The sequence below is a fragment of the Scyliorhinus canicula genome, chromosome 2 (genome assembly GCF_902713615.1).
Source record: "Scyliorhinus canicula chromosome 2, sScyCan1.1, whole genome shotgun sequence".
Lineage (NCBI taxonomy): Eukaryota > Metazoa > Chordata > Chondrichthyes > Carcharhiniformes > Scyliorhinidae > Scyliorhinus > Scyliorhinus canicula.
This window is the reverse complement of record NC_052147.1, coordinates 264756441-264773319: the sequence shown is the minus strand read 5'-3', so window position 1 is coordinate 264773319 and position 16879 is coordinate 264756441. Positions and strand designations below refer to the sequence as shown.

At 48.9% G+C, this 16879-nt stretch overlaps 1 pseudogene; it reads left to right on the top strand.

Moving 5' to 3' along the window:
* Nucleotides 1-638: 638 nt before the first annotated feature.
* The window catches only part of LOC119962325, a 34358-nt pseudogene continuing 18117 nt past the window's right edge, over nt 639-16879 (top strand).

The window sequence follows — 16879 nt, the reverse complement described above, 5'->3', positions numbered from 1 at the left end:
AATGGACCTTTAAATCATCCGCCAAATTGTCTGCCCCCCCCCCCCCCGCAACAAATTCCAAGGCAGGCAGGCATGGAAAATCTATGCCCAGAAATCTAACATATTTGTTAGTGGTTTGACTTGGTGGAATGTTGGTACAGCAGAATCACAGAATTGTGATGGTGCACAAGGGGACTGGTTGTCAGCCTCTCACCCTCTCCAATCCTTACAGATATTACACACAATGGATAATAGCTTGGACTCCATGGAAGCTGCCCAGAAGGGGAGGTGTGTGACAGCCCAAGGTGCACAGCCGGCTCTCGTCTTTCGAACAGGTGGTGGACAGCGTGTGCCACAGGAGGCTCTGCCTCAACAAGCGGACGGTGCGGCATCTCTGCCATTTCCTTGCGGACTTCACACCACATGGAGGAGGAGGATACCCTCTTCCGGTGGCTGTCAAGGTCACCTCAATAGCCCCGAAATTCCACACCTCAGGATCATTCCAGCGCTCGAGCTGGGACTTCTGTGGCATTTCACAGGCTTCAGCCCACAACTGCATCCGTGAAGACACTGATAGCTAGGTTGCCCGGGCAGCGAACTATATAAACTTTGACATGGACCAGGCCCAACAAGATGCAGGATTCTCTGCCATTGACAGGATGCTCCAGGGGCTAATGGATGGCATGTTTGTCGCCTTGCGTTTACCGCGCAGTCTGGGTGTGCCCTACATCAACAGAAAAGGGTTCCATGCCCTGATCATCCAGCTCACGGGCGACCACCACACAAAGATCATGCACGTGTGTGCACAGTTCCCAGGGACTGAGCACGACAGCTACATCCTGGGGCAATCGGACATCCCCAGCCTCTTCGAGGACCATCCCAAGATGGCCGGTTGGCTCTTGGAGGATAAGGGGTACCCGCTGAGGACCTGGCTAATGACGCCAGGACGGATGCCGGTGACCAATGTGGAGACCCAATGCAATGAGGCCAATGCAGCCACCCGGTCTATCATTGAGCGGTGCATCAGACAGACTCCTCAAGATGCTGTTCCGTTGCCTCGACCGCTCTGGTGCTGCACTGCAGTACACCCCCCAGCGGGTCGCTGGTTTTTTTGTGGATTACTGTGTCCTGCACAACATGGCCCAGCTGCGGGGCCATGTGCTGGAGGTGGAAGGGGAGAAACTTGTGGCCACCTAAAAGGAGAAGGGCGAGGATGAGGAGGTGCCGGACCAGGAGGGGCTGGAGGACAAGCCGGGGGAGGACCCATAAGACCATCTGGTGGATGGGGGACATGCGGCAGCAGCGAGGGTCCGGGAAGCCCAGAGGGCCAGTGAGGCCCTCATCCTCACCCGTTTCACATCACTACCCCCTCCCCATCACCCCCTTCCTAACACCTTCCCCTCATTGCTCAGCCTTCCTTCTCCCTTCCTCACCCATTCCCACCCCCTTCCCCTTCGCACCCCTCTCTCCCTATCATTCAACCTTCCCCTTCCCCTACCCCCCCCATTCCCCACCCCCTCCTACTGGTCGGTGTCCATAGGGCCTTGGGGTTCACCTCACAATGAAGGAGCAGGAAGATGAAGCCCCGGCTGCCCCAGCGACATCTGGCTCTGCCATCCCAATGTCTGCAAGCACACTATTGATGCCCTCGGCAATGCTCCTCAGTGACTGAGACAGGCTCCGCAGCGCCTCGGCAATGCCCACCAGAGACTGGGACATGCCCCGCAGCGTCTCATCAAGGTCCTCCTAGGATTGGATCATATGCCCCAGCAACTGGTACACACTGTCGAGGCCCTCAGCCATGGCCATCACTGACAGAGTCACACCCTGGGGATCTCCACTCATGCTGCCCACATCATGCACCAGGCTCTCCCCTGCGACTACCATCCCAGCAGTGTTGGTCACGCATTGCCGGCACCATCACCTGCACATTAACCCCCCCCCCCCACTAAATCTCTCTGCCGCACCCTGGTGTCTGCATCAGCTCCGGGTAAACCAGGTCCAGAGGCTCAGCCTCTGACTGGGAGCCATCTGGGTCCTGGGATCCAGCAGACCTCTGACTGCTGTCCCCCCCCCCCGGATGTTTCTGCCTCCTGATGTGCATCAGCAACTGTGTGGTTCTCAGCAGATTGTGCCCCAGAAGCCTGTCCGCTGCAGTTCTCCACTGAGGTGTGGATCTCTGCTCTGGTGGAAATTACAGGTGTGCCACAAATACAATGGTGTCATCGGAGCTCCTCTGAGGTGTTCTCATGGGAGGCAGAGCGGGTGGGGGGGGGGGGGGGGGGAATGGGTCGGTCTACATGGCATCAACAACTAACATGTGACAGGTCATCTGGGTGGGGGCCAGTGGACCCTTACCTCTGCGCCATGCGCCAACCTCTACGTTCGTCACAGATCTGTCCACCCCTGCCGAGTAGGTCATCTCAGAAACCTCCAGGGCTCATTCCTCATAGGGGGTGAGGACTCTCATTTCGCATAGAATTTACAGTGCAGAAGGAGGCCATTCAGCCCATCAAGACTGCACCAGCCCTTGGAAAGAGTACCTTACTTAAGACCATGCCTCCACCCTATCCTCGTAATCCAGTAGCCCCACCTAACTTTTTTAGACACTAGGGGCAATTGATCATGGCCAATCCACCTAACCTGCACATCTTTGGACTGTGGTAGGAAACCAGAGCACCTGGAGGAAACCCACGCAGGCATGGGGAGAAAGTGCAGACTCCTGGGCCAGGATTCTCCCCTACCCGGCGGGGCGGGAGGTCCCGGCGGGGTGGAGTCGCGTGAACCACTCTGGCGTCGGGCCACCCCAAAGGTGCGGAATCCGCACATTTAGGGGCCAAGCCCTAACCTTGAGGGGCTAGGCCCGCGCTGGAGTGGTTGGCGCCATGCCGACCAGCGGGAAAGGCCCTTGGCGCCACACCAGCCGGGGCCGAAGGGACTTCGACGGCTGGCGGAAGATCCCGCATGCGCCGGAGCGTCAGCGGCTGCGGACGTCATCCCTGCGCATGCGTTGGGGAGGGGGTCACATCTGCCTCCGCCATCGTGAAGGCTATGGCGAACGTGGAAGGAAAAGAGTGCCAGATCGCCCCGTGCCCCCCCCAGGACCCAGGAGCCTGCTCCCGCCGCCTAGTCCCGCCGGTAAGGTAGGTGGTTTGATTCCCACCAGCGGGACCGGCATGACAGCAGCGGGACTTCGGCCCATCACGGGCCGGAGAATCGCCGGGGGAGGCGCCCGCCGACAGGCGCGGCGCGATTCCCGCCCCTGCCGAATCTCTGGTGCCGGAGACTTCGGGAGACGGCGGGTGCTGGATTCTCGTGGCTCCCGGCGATTCTCCGACCCAGCGGGGGATCGGACAATCCCGCCCCTGTTATGGGCCAGGGTTTAGAGATCCCCAAAGTGTATCATAGAGTTCACCTGACCCACAACTTTTAATAGATTGTGGTATGGGGAGCACACGGCCCACTCTACAGGGGACAGGTACAGGTACAGCAGAAATGGAAAAGTATTTTTAAAGCAAAACAATGTTTATTTTATGAACTCAAGTTAACCTTTTTAAAACATACAGTGAACATCTCAGCAACTATTAATTCAAATACAACCCCCAAAAAAATACAACACTAAGTAATCCTTACTTTCCTTTTAACATCCATAAGACTTAAAAAAGAACCTTTTAACAGCAGCACATCAGGTTTCAATTCACTACTGAGAACAGTTAGAATTCTGAATTCACCAAATGATCAAGACATAGCCTTTACATGGCAGAGAGAACAACATTACACCTTCTGTGGCTGACTGCAGCTCCAAAACTGAAACAAAACATAAAAAACACAGGCACACCCAAGCTTTTCTCAAAGTGAAACTAAAAAGCAGAGCCAGAGCTCAGCTCCACCCACACTCTGACATCACTGCAGTAACTTTAGCAGACTACCATTTCTTAAAGTCACATTCTCATGACACTCCACACAGACAGTGACCCAAGCCAGGAATCGAACCTGGGACCCTGGAGCTGTGAAGCAACTGTGCTAACCACTATGCTACCATGCTGCACATGTTGCCACCCTGCTGCCCATCTGGGCCCTCTTCCATCTGTTGTGGGCCAACTTCTCCTGCCGGGAGACAGAAAGGGCATTGTGAGCCGCACGTACTGTTCATCGTGGGGGTGTGGTGGCGGGGGCTTGGGGAGATGGGGCCTATGCAAGGGGTTGGAGAATATGGGGGGATGGGATGTATGGGGGGTGGGATAGATGGGGGTTGGGGGGGTATGTGGTTGTGGACGGATGAGCCCAGCAGAACCGAAGTTCCTTCTCCAGATCCAGCCACTCCAGATCTGAACAAAGGCCTTGCTCCTCTGCCAAAGCCGGTGCCTGAAGTTAAGTACAGGTTGTTGTGGTGTTAGGTATCATTTAGCTTGTAGTGTTTTTATGTTGCATGTGTGAGTTAATCTTGTGTGTAAATAAACTATTACTGAACTTGAATGAACTCACTGGTTGTTGGGTCTTTGATCAAAATCCAGTTGAACTTTGTGGTGGTATCATCTGATACCTGGTGACTCTGAAAGCAATATCCTCATTAATAAGGGTCAGACTAATATCTGACTAAAGTAGATACCCCAGAAAGAGCAACATTATCGGTGACGCTGGTGGGATAGTATTCAACTCATTATTAAAAGGGCAACAGGCGGCCACTGCTACTTCCTCCCAGGTGACACTGGCTGCCCTGTGACTGACCCTCCAAGACCTTTGGGGGAACAGGGCATCCCGTCTGGCCTCCACCGCGTCCAACAATCTTCCCAGGTCAGCATCCCCAAATCGTGGGGCTGGTCTCCTCGGTGGCATGGCTGTGAGCTGAGTGGGGTTGGCTGTGCAGGATCGGTTTAAGTGCTGCTCTCTCTTGTTAGCAGGGGGCTGGTGAGCATGATCCTGGCGAATCAACTAGTGGGACCATCATTTACGATGTAAAGCCCGTGGTGTCTTGTTAAGTGGACCATTTAATGTTTGATAGCGGTGCCGGCCTCGCCTGTCCGAACGTCAGGAAGCTCGCGGCAGTTCCCGCTCGCTACCACACTTAGTAACGTTTTGATTAAATCATACCCAATATATTCCTCCACAATAGTACTCAATACCGGGGCCCCGCAAGGCTGCGTACTTAGCACCCCATTATACTCTCTGTACACACACAACTGTGTAGCAAAATTTGGTTCCAACTCCGTCTACAAGTTTGCTGGCAATACAACCATTGTGGGCCGGATCTCGAATAACAACGAGTCAGAATACAGGAGGGAGGTTGAGAACCTAGTGGAGTGGTGCAGTGACAACAATCTATTCCTCAATGCCAGCAAAATTAAAGAGCTGGTCATTGACTTCAGGAAGCAAAGTACTGTACACACCCCGTCAGCATCAAGGGGACGAGGTGGAGAATGTTAGCAATTTCAAATTCTCCAAAAATCTGTCCAGGTCCACCCACATCGAGCTACCACCAAGAAAGCACAACAGCGCCTATACTTCCTCAGGAAACTAAGGAAATTCGGCATGTCCACATTAACTCTTACCAACTTTTACAGATGCACCATTGAAAGCATCCTATCAGGCTGCATCACAGCCTGGTATGGCAACTGTTCAGCCAAGACCGCAAGAAACTTCAGAGAGTCGTGAACACAGCCCAGTCCATCACACAAGTCTGCCTCCCATCCAGTGACTCCATCTACACCTTCCGCTGCCTGGGGAAAGCGGGCAGCATGATCAAAGACCCCTTCCACCTGGACTACTCACTCTTCCAACTTCTCCCATCGGGCAGGAGATACAAAAGTCTGAGAATACATACGAACACACTCAAAAACAGCTTCTTCCCCATTGTCACCAGACTCATAAACGACCCTCTTATGGATTGACCTGTGTACCTTGTGTTGCCCTTTTATGTATTTTCTTTTATTTCCTTTTCTTTTCATGTATTTAGTGATCTGTTGAGCTGCTCGCAGAAAAATACTTTTCACTGTACCTTAGTACACGTGACAATAAACAAAATCCAATCCAATCCAATATCTCAGCTGAGGTTTAACTAGTATTTTGTATAAGTTGAGGATAACCTCTTTGCTCTTTTACTCAACGCCCCTATTAATAAAATCCAGGGTACTATATGCTTTATTAACAATTCTCTCCACCTTTCCTCCCACCTTCAATAATCTATGCACATATACACCCAGGTCCCTCTGCTCCTACACCCCCTAATGACCCTTACCCCTTATTTTATATTGTCTCTCCATGTTCTTCCTACCAAAATGCATCACCTCACACGTCTCCACATTGAATATCATCAGCCACCTATCTGCCCACTGCACCAACTTGTCTATGTCCTTTAGAGGTTCCGCACTGTCCTCTTCACAGTTTACAATATTTCCAAGTTTTGTGTCATCCGCAAACATTGAAAGTGTCCCCTGCACACCAAGATCTGGATTAGTATGGATGGAATCGAGAGAGATGTACACTGAGAGGCTGATCCAAGAATATTGACCCTATTATATCCGCCCCCAAAGTTAAGATTATCCCACTGTGTGGAACTGCAGTCATGTGAAGGCCATACTGGGTAGGGGGTGGTAGACTGCCTGCCCTGGGGGTCACCAGGGGACTAAAAGAACAACAAAGAACAAATAAAAGTACAGCACAGGAACAGGCCCTTCGGCCCTCCAAGCCTGTGCCGACTATGATGCCCGTCTAAACTAAAATCTTCTACACTTCTGGGGTCCATATCCTTCTATTCATGTATTTGTCAAGATGCCCCTTAAACGTTACTATCGTCCCTGTTTCCACCACTTTATCCGGCAGAAAGTTCCAGGCACCCACTACCCTCTGTAAAAAACTTGCCTCGTACATCTACTCTGAACCTTGCCCCTCGCACCTTAAACCTATGCCCCCTAGTAATTACCCCTCTACCCTGGGAAAAAGTCTCTGAATATCCACTCTGTCTATGCCCCTCAGAATTTTGTAGACTTCTATCAGGTCGCCCCTCAACCTCCATCGTTCCAGTGAGAACAAACTGAGTTTATTCAGCCTCTCCTCATAGCTAATGCCCTCCATACCAGGCAACATCCTGGTAAATCTCATCTGCACCCTCTCTAAAGCCTCCACATCCTTCTGGTAGTGTGGCGACCAGAATTGAACACTATACTCCAAGTGTGGCCGAACTAAAGTTCTAGTTGCATTACGCTAGTTACATTTTTATGATCAGCTGGCTGTGGGATGCTCACAAATTATTGAATTTTCTGAGTTCGTAGCTTGACTTGAACTCACATCTTTGTGTCACTAGTTCAGTGCATAACCATTACCCAGCAGGCCGCACTAAATCAGGGTCTGTGCATTGGCTCAGTACAACAGCTTCAGATTTTTTTTCAAAAATTCATACTCCCCCATTCCAAAAAGAGAATGCTGTAGGTCTTGGCTCCACTTAGTAAATCTGATAATATAGCGAGTGACAAATCTGAGATTGAGTTGTATTTCTCTGAAGTAAACTTTATACATTTACCAGCTGCTGAAATCTGGAATAAGGGTTCAAATCCAATGTTACTAGCTCCAAGAGATGCAGCAAACGATGAGAAAACCCAAGTTCTTCTCACTCCACAGTACAATCATTAGCCCTGTGTATTTTTCGACATGTGCCGGGCGGCATTGATATGATTTGAAGTGAAGCTCGCTGGTGAATAGTGTGGCTGCCCTGTGGGTTCTGCAGCAGTTGCAAAAACGATTCAAGGGGAGCAGGTTAAAGTTTAAAACTTGGACATAAAAAGAATAAAAGCTTTTGGCAAGTTAACAAAAAAAAAATCATGGCAGTGCATGAAAAAACATCTGAGGTGGTTGGTGCTCGTTGCCTTGTTTTGCAAAATTAATCCTGTTGGCATTACTCTGGAGGAAATCTTCACTTAGACCAAATAAAATCAAACACTGCTGGGACAGCTTCGTAGAGAGTAAACTTACCCACAAAACCGTTTGATCCCGGCCTTCTCATCGGTTTTGCTGTGGTGAGATAACCACTGTAGTTAGGTGAGTCATGTGTACTGCAGTAGGGGGATGTATGCCTGTACCTGTAATACAGGTTCCTCCGGTCAGCCCCTGCCGGCTAGCTCCGCCCACAGGGAGTTGTGTATAAATATGTATGAGAGCTGCTCAGTCCCTCAGTCTACAGTTGCGGATGGAGGGACAACATCGTACAGCAATAAAGCCTCTATTGTACCAGTCTCTCGGCTTTATGTATAATTGTTAGCGCCACATTTGCCACATGGAATTCCTGTCTTTCCGGCAACAAAAGGCCAGTGCGGGAACTAGCCAGAGGTGAAAGGAGATAACAGTGTAACGAACAAAGGAATCAAAAGATATTGATCTTCAGTATTGATTTGTGACCAGTCAGTAGATGTGGCTGAGGAAACATAAAAGGAAAGCTTATCGCTAACTCCGGTACCTTTACGATCTAAAGAACAACTCTTGCTAAAATCAGACCGTCATTGGGGCAGCACGGTCGCATAGTGGTTAGCACAGTCGCTTCACAGCTCCAGGGTCCCAAGTTCGATTCCTGACTTGGTTCACTGTCTGTGTGGAGTCTGCAACTTCTCCCCATGTGTGCATGGGTTTCCTCAGGGTGCTCCGGTTTCCTCCCACAGTCCAAAGATGTGCGGGTTAGGTGGAATGGCTATGCTAAATTGTCCTTAGTGTCCAAAAAAAGGTTAATTGGGGTTACTGGGTAAAGGGGATGGGGTGGAGGAGGTGTGTGCTTGAGTGTGGTGCTCTTTCCAAGGGCCGGTGCAGACTCGATGGGCCAAATGGCCTCCTTCTGCACTGTAAATTCTATGATTAACAAACTCTCAGATTGATGACAGTGCTATAGCTATTTGTCAGCCTGGCCGTTTTCTTTTTGTCATTTTCATTGGAAGCTGAATAGAAATAGGTGTAATATAATCTCAAACAATAACCCTGTGAGACTCTTCTAGTGATACCAACATGGTATCAAATATATATCCTTATATAATTTCTGGGTCTACTTATGTGGGTTAGTCATTTGTGATTGATTACATTGTCACCCAATTATCATTGCATAATAACATCTGTGCTCACTGATTTAGATTGGTTCCTAGTTAAGCAACACTCCAATTTTAAAATGCTCATCCCAGTTTTCAAAACTCTCCATGGCTTTGCCCCTCTCAATCACTGTATTATAACCTCCAGGGCCGGCCCAAGGTACCGGCAACTCGGGCAGTCGCCCGGGGCACCATGTGCGAGGGGGCGCCAGAGACTCGGGTCCCGCGCATGCGCAGTTGGGCCGGTGCCAACCAGCGCATGCGCGGCGGCCGCCCTCCCCCAGGGCGGCCGCCCTCCCTCCGTCCCCCCCCTCCGTCCCCCCCCGTCGGTCCGCACCGCCCTCCCCTGCCTCGGACCTGTCCCCTGCCTCGGCCCCCCCCCCCCCCGCCTCGGCCCCCCCCCACCTCGGCCCCCCCCCCATCGGCCCCGCCCCCCCGTGGCCCTGCCCCCCTCGGCCCCGCCCCCCGAAGGGCGCCGAAGTTCAGCTTGCCCGGGGCGCCAGCAACCCTAGGGCCGGCGCTGATAACCTCCTTCAGCCCAACAACCCTTCAAGCTATCTGTGCTGATCCAATTCCAGCCTTTTGGGCTTCACCAATTCACTCCATCCTTGGAGGTCAAGCCCTCAACTAGAGGTCAAGCCCTCAACTACTCAGGTCCTAAGCTCTGAAATTCACTCGCCATCTCTCCAACTCTCATTCCACATTTAAGACAGTCCTTAAAACCTAATGAGGTATCCAATTGTTCCGTGTTTGATTCTGTGAGTGTGTTTGCTTGAAGCCCATTGTGCTTGATTGGTTAAGACTGGGTGTGAACTCAGAGGAAAGTAAACAAACTATAGGATCACAGGAAGCTAGAGCTGTATGCACGGCAGCACAGTGGTTAGCACAGTTGCTTCACAGCTCCAGGGTCCCAGTTTCGATTCCCGGCTTGGGTCACTATCTGCGTGTGTTTCCTCCGGGTGCTCCGGTTTCCTCCCACAGTCCAAAGATTTGCAGGTTAGGTGGATTGGTCATGATAAATTGCCCTTAGGTTAGGTGGGGTCACTGGGCTACGGGGATGTGTGGGCTTAAGTGGGGAGCTCTTTCCAAGAGCCAGTACAGACTCGATGAGCCGAATGGCCTCCTTCTGCACTGTAAATTATATGATTTCTATGCATGAAAAAGACATAACAAAGTGCTCTGAATGAACATGTCCCACACAGAAACTAGTGTCATCTTTGCATAGATTAAAGATATAAAATATACAACAAAGTGGCAACGAGGATGATGGAAAAATGTTTACATTTACCAGCTCTGGCTCCAGCGTAATTTCTTACTGTGCTGGGAGAGTGACCCATGTATAGAAGCAATGGATTTTGGGGTCCAAGATCTACTTGTTCGTGATGGGGATGAATAATCCGGATGTACCAACAATCTGCAAGAAGACAATACTTGTCCATTGTCTCAAAGCATAAGATCAGTGAATATTCGATCAGTTCACAGAAGATTCGCCTATGTTTGATGTGGTGGTCATATAAACTCTTCGGGCACAAGAAAATGATCATGATTGACTGATAAATATTCAGCCTGAGATACCAGGGAAATGGTGGGTCCATTAAACAATATGTGGCAGCATTGCAGCAATTGGTTTCTACATATACATTTAGCACACAAGCCAATTAACTAATTTGTGACTAATTAATTAAAAATTCTTCAATTCCACAAATTACAGAATGTCCTCTCATGGAGGATGACAATTTAAGATTGGAAAAACAAGCAGTTAAAATTGAATTTGTGGGGGCACAATGGCGCAGTAGTTAGCACTGCTGCCTCATGACGCTGAGGATCCGGGTTCGATCCCGGCCCCGGGTCACTGTTCATGTGGAGTTTGCACATTCTCCGGTTTACATCAACACTGCAATGAAGTTACTGTGAAAATCCCCTAATCGCCACACTCCGCCGGCTGTTTGGTTACACTGAGGGAGAATTCAGAATGACCAATTCACCTAACAGCACGTCTTTAGGGCCTTGTGGGAGGAAACCGGAGCACCCGGAGGAAACCCATGCAGACACGGGGAGAACGTGCAGGCTCTGCACAGACAGTGACCCAAGTCAGGAATCGAATCCGATCCCTGGCGCTGTGACGCAACAGTGCTAACCACCGTGCTGCTGTGCCGCCCATAGATTTAGTAGTTAATTATCAGTTGAGTCTGTTTACAACTGATGCTTAATGTGCTTGATTAGTTAATCCTGGGTGTGGACTCAGAAAAGAGTAAACAAACTGTCGAAGTTCCTGGAAGCTAGAGCTCTAAGCATGAAGCAGGCATTTTAAAGCATTATGTGAATAAAACCTGTTACACACACAGATGCTAGTGTCACCTCTGCATAGCTCCACAAAATAAAATATGCAACACATACCTCTTTGACCAAGTATATTGTCAGCTGATTTAATTTCCCCATATGTGGCTTGGCGCCTAATTTCTTTTAATAATGTACCTGCAAAGTGCTTTTGTGATTGGTTACAGTGCAGAACAAGGGGCCAAACAAAGCGAATACATTTGGATAAACAAGGCTACAAAAGCACTCGAGATATTCCGGACATCATCCAGGACAGGGCAGTTTCCTTGATCAACCCCTGCTATTTTGTCTCCTTTTCTTTTTCCCCTTCTCCTACTGCCCCTCCTCTCCATTCCTCACTTCTTCCTGACCTCTACCCCCCTCCTCCTCCCTTCCTCATCTGTCTTCTTTGTCAATTATCCTCCATTGTCTCTAACCCTCATTGACCTGAAGACCACACTTGGTCTGTATGCAAATGAACCATTTTATGTTTAATTGTATTTTACACTGTAGGTACAACTGCACTGGTCAAGATGTTGAAATAATTGTTTGATGTCTACCTATAATGACATAGAAAGGGCGACACAGCAGCACAATGGTTAGCACTGTTGCTTCACAGAGCCAGGGTCCCAGGTTCGATTCCCAGCTTGGCCCACTGTCTGTACGGAGTCTGCACATTCTCCCTGTGTCTGCGTGGGTTTCCTCCGGGTGCTCCGGTTTCCTCCCACAAGTCCTGAAAGATGTGCTTGTTAGGCGAAATGAACATTCTGAATTCTCCTTCCGTGTACCGAACAGGCGCTAGAATGTGGCGACTAGGGGCTTTTCACAGTAACTTGATTGCAATGTTAATTTTTCGAAGCAACAAAGATTTCAGGTCGTTGAAGTTGCATGACTGGGCCATCAGTCTCAAGTCTGTGACAAAACTGTCAAATGATTCGGCAAGTCTCTGGCTACGCATACACAACATGTAACGCTCAAGCGTCTCATTCTTCTAAGGGGAACAAAGTTTATCAAGTGACAATAAAAATTATTATTATAAGCAAGCACACAAACCCAGGAATAGATCACACACACTGGCATCATTTGTTTGCCTGTGTTTTTATCAAAGTAGCTCTGTAATATTAAAAGAAAGCCTGATCAATCGGATTATATTCATTTCTTCTTATTTTATTTAAATGGAACACCAATTTTCTGAACGTCAATTTTCACTGCCTCCTGCAGGGGAAAAAAAACACAGATTAATTAATTTTTCCGACATCAGCAGGTGATGTTCGCACTTCAAAGTCGATTTGGTTCAGGGTCTGGCAAAATGTCTTTTCTTAGGCGGTGGCAGACTGCCATTGTAAACGTGATGAACCCACGCTCACTGCTTAATACAGCAGGTTGCTTGTGCTGTCCTTTCTACTGCCAAATGAAGACACAGTCTCAAAGCATGACCGATTTGTGGAATTCTCTGTGACTTCTCCGATTATACTTTCTTTTGATTAGCCTTTTGAATCATGAATTCACTTTCAGAGGAAGGAAAAAAATGAAAGAAATCATGGGGGATAGTCAGAGTTCTGAGGGGAAAAACTTGTGGAAGAAATCTTGATGAGCGCTGAGCAAAGGGATTTCTCAGAAATGTTCTCTTAGAACTTAATTCCCAGAAGAGCTTTGCTAAAACACAAGGCCAGCTCAAAGACCTCGCATTTCTCCACAAGGAAGAAGGTGGAATATGCAGCAGCGAAACAATTTAGAGGCGCGTAAATCTTTCATTTGGAATCAAGAAGTTAGAAGCTCTCGTGTATCAGTCCTGCTTTGAAATTACAGTTACCGACGTCTTTTGAACAAAGCTGCTTGTATATCAATTACAGTGAGATTGTGGTTTGAGACTGAATAAAGCAAACTGCTCTGGAAGGAGATTTTAGACAAAACAACACTGGATCTTGCATGTTCGCAGACAAGAATTAATAGAGGTGCATTTGACAAGTTATAAACTGCTTTCCATGAATCAGACAGCTTTGTGGCTTCGTTGTTTTGCTCAGAGCCCTTTCGGCTCTGGAATCTTGGCTGAAGTGCACTCCATTTTCCTGAGATGAACATCTCCTCCATCAGCCTAAAATTAAACAAAATTAATCCAGTTGGCCTCCACCCGATTGTTGGGAGCTGTGAAACTACAGAGCTGACAGAAATTCCATGAACGAACTGGCATTGCCAATTGGTGGCGCTAAATGGTGTCAGCGGCAGCATCCAGGTTCCGAGTCGGAAGGTTATGAAGTCAAGTTCCACTTTAAAGATTTGAGCGCACTGTCTGGGCTGATACTCCAGTCCAGCACTTCGGAAGAGCTGCACTGTCAGAGGCTCCCTTTTCAAGATGAGGAGCGCGATTTAATGGCCCCCTCGTGCCTGTCCTGGTGTTGGGACAGGCGTCTTGCGAGAGGCCTCGTGAGACGTCATGATCTGGATCTCGCTCCCACCGGGCATGGGCGGGGTCAAAAATTGGAGAGGGGGTGAAGGGGGGGGGGGGGGGGGGGGGGGTGGGAAAGAGTATCGGGGCAGCCAGACAAAATGGTGCCCCAATCTGCGAGGAAGTGCAGCCTCAGTGGAGAGAAACTCCCTGAAGCCAGAAGAAATGGCAGATTTACAGGCCGAGAGGTCATCGTTCCAGGCTGAGAGGTCATCGTTTTCGGATAAGGGATAGCAGATTTAAAACAGAGATGAGAAAAAATTACTTCTCTCAAAGGGTGGTGAATCTGTGGAGTTCACTACCCAGAGTGCTGTGGATGCGAGACATTGAACAAATATAAGGAGGAGATAGACAGATCCTTAATTAGTAATGGGTTAAAGAGTTATGGAGAATGTTATACTCTATTGCTACTCCTGGTAACATGTTGTTTTACTTGGTTAAAGTAATATCTGTTGTTACTGATTGCACATGATCTTGAAGAATACACGAGTCTTCGATGTAAAGTAAACAAATTTAATAAATAACGATAAAACTAATAAATGAGTTTGACACTCTAATGGGCTAACTCTGGAAATAAAGTAATGAGAAATAACTGTACAAACTGTATCTGAAGTACACGTGGTGGCTGGGCTGTCACCTGACTCTGCTGCGCTACTGCTATCTAACTACTCCTGCGTGAAAGAGACCAAGAGCCTTTGGGAGCTGTGTTATACAGTAGATCTTGTAATGCCCTCTAGTGCTAGTGTTATAGCTAAGTGTTATGATTAACCCTTTAGATACATGTCTGCTGTATATCATTACAGAGAACAGGCAGGAAAGTGGAGTTGTGGCCAAGAGGAGATCAGGGATGATCCTATTGAATGGCAGAGCGAGCTCGAGGGGCTGAATTGCCCACTCCTGCTCCTAGTTCTTATGTTATGATGTTCTAAACCACGGCTTTTCAAACTCACTATTGCGCCCCGCAGGTGGGTCGTGAGCTGTCACGAGGGTTATGGAGAGATAAGACGCAGCTTTCCCGATTGTGGGAGAAGCGCCCAATGGCCGCAACTGACTTTTAAAAATGAAAGCCCCGACTGGCTTTCAAGAATGCCGGAGATCCCACGCCTGGGTGCCTCCTCCGGTCGATCTGGCAGTGCACAGGCCTGGAGCCAACAGGGCAGACCGTCGCCTCCTGATGTCAGCGCGCTGTCCCAGGACCAAATCTATTTTTAAAAATGATGGCGTCTACCTGCCAGAAGCGGCAGCAGAGATCAGGTCATGATCCCGGCGTGTACACAGGCGTCACATGCCTTGTACATCTGTGCTTTGGGTGTGAAATCACGGTGTGGAGATTCCTCCATTTTCTAGCTACCAGCAAACAAGGAGGGCTGTGAAGAATTGTAATTGGGTCATTTTGTAATAAGGAAGAGAGGGCCAGAGACTCAAACAGGCCAGGATTTCACAACTAAATCTGCTAGAGAGTGCTGCTAGGAGAGTTCATGCAGGACAGGCCAGCACTGGTGTCAGCTCTGTACAGAGTGAACAACCCATCAAGAAGAAGCTAGAATCACGGACAAAGCAGTATAAAGGTGATTTCTTGAGGTATGGATTTATTTATTTTTTAAAATAATTTTTATTGAAAAATTTTGAATTTATACAACATCAAACCATACTAAAATACCAACAATAACAATAATGACAACAATCATAAACCTTCGCCCCATCTCAATGAACAACCCAACATATTAACAACAACTTAAATGAACACAATGTTAAGTTACATAACCGTAGCGAAAAAAAATAGAAACTATAATAAGGAACACCCCCCCCCCCCCCCCGGGTTGCTGCTGCTATTGACCAAGATACCTATCTTTGAGCCAGGAAGTCCAGAAAAGGCTGCCACCGTTTATAGAACCCTTGTACAGATCCTCTCAGGGCAAATTTGACCCTTTCCAACTTTATAAATCCCGCCATGTCATTGACCCAGGTCTCCACACTTGGGGGCCTCACATCCTTCCACTGCAGCAAGATCCTCCGCCGGGCTACTAGGGACGCAAAGGCCAGGACACCGGCCTCTTTCGCCTCCTGCACTCCCGGCTCTACCGCAACTCCAAAAATTGCGAGTCCCCACCCTGGTTTGACCCTGGATCCAACCACCCTCAACACCGTCCCCGCCACCCCCTTCCAGAACTCCTCCAGTGCCGGGCATGCCCAGAACATATGGTCATGATTCGCTGAACTCCCCGAACATCTGGGTATGGATTTATTAATTGTTCCAACGCAAATCAGGATGGAAAGTCCATGTAAGACCATAAGACATAGGAGAAGAATTAGGCCTCTCGGCCCAACGAGTCTGCTCCACCATTAAATCATGGCTGATATATTTCTCGTCCCCATTCTCCTGCCTTCTCCCCATAACCCCTGATCCCCTTATTAATCAAGAACCTATCTATCTCTGTCTTAAAGACACTCAGTGATTTGGCCACCACAGCCTCCTGCGGCAAATAATTCCACAGATTCACCACCCTCTAGCTGAAGAAATCCCTCCTCATCTCTGTTTTAAAGAATCGTTCCTTTAGTCTCAGATTGTGTCCTCTGGTTATAGTTTTTCCTACAAGTGGAAACATCCTCTTCACATCCACTCTAATCAGGCTGTGCAGTATCCTGTAAGTTTCGATAAATTCCCCCCTCATCCTTCTAACTCCAACGAGTACAGACCACGAGTCCTCAACCATTCCTCATACGACAAGCTGTTCATTCCAGGGATCAGAGATTGGGCAGCACGGTAGCACAAGTGGATAGCACTGTGGCTTCATAGCACCAGGGTCCCAGGTTTGATTCCCTGCTGGGTCACTGTCTGTGTTGAGTCTGCACGTTCTCCCCGTGTCTGCGTGGATTTCCTCCGGGTGCTCAGGTTTCCTCCCACAGTCCAAAGACGTGCAGGTTAGGTGGATTGGCCATGATAAATTGCCCTTAGTGACCAAAAAGGTTAGGAGGGGTTATTGGGTTACGGGGTTACAGGGATAGGGTGGAAATGAGGGCTTAAGTGGGTCGGTGCAGACTCGATGGGCCAAATGGCCTCCTTCTGCACTGTATGTTC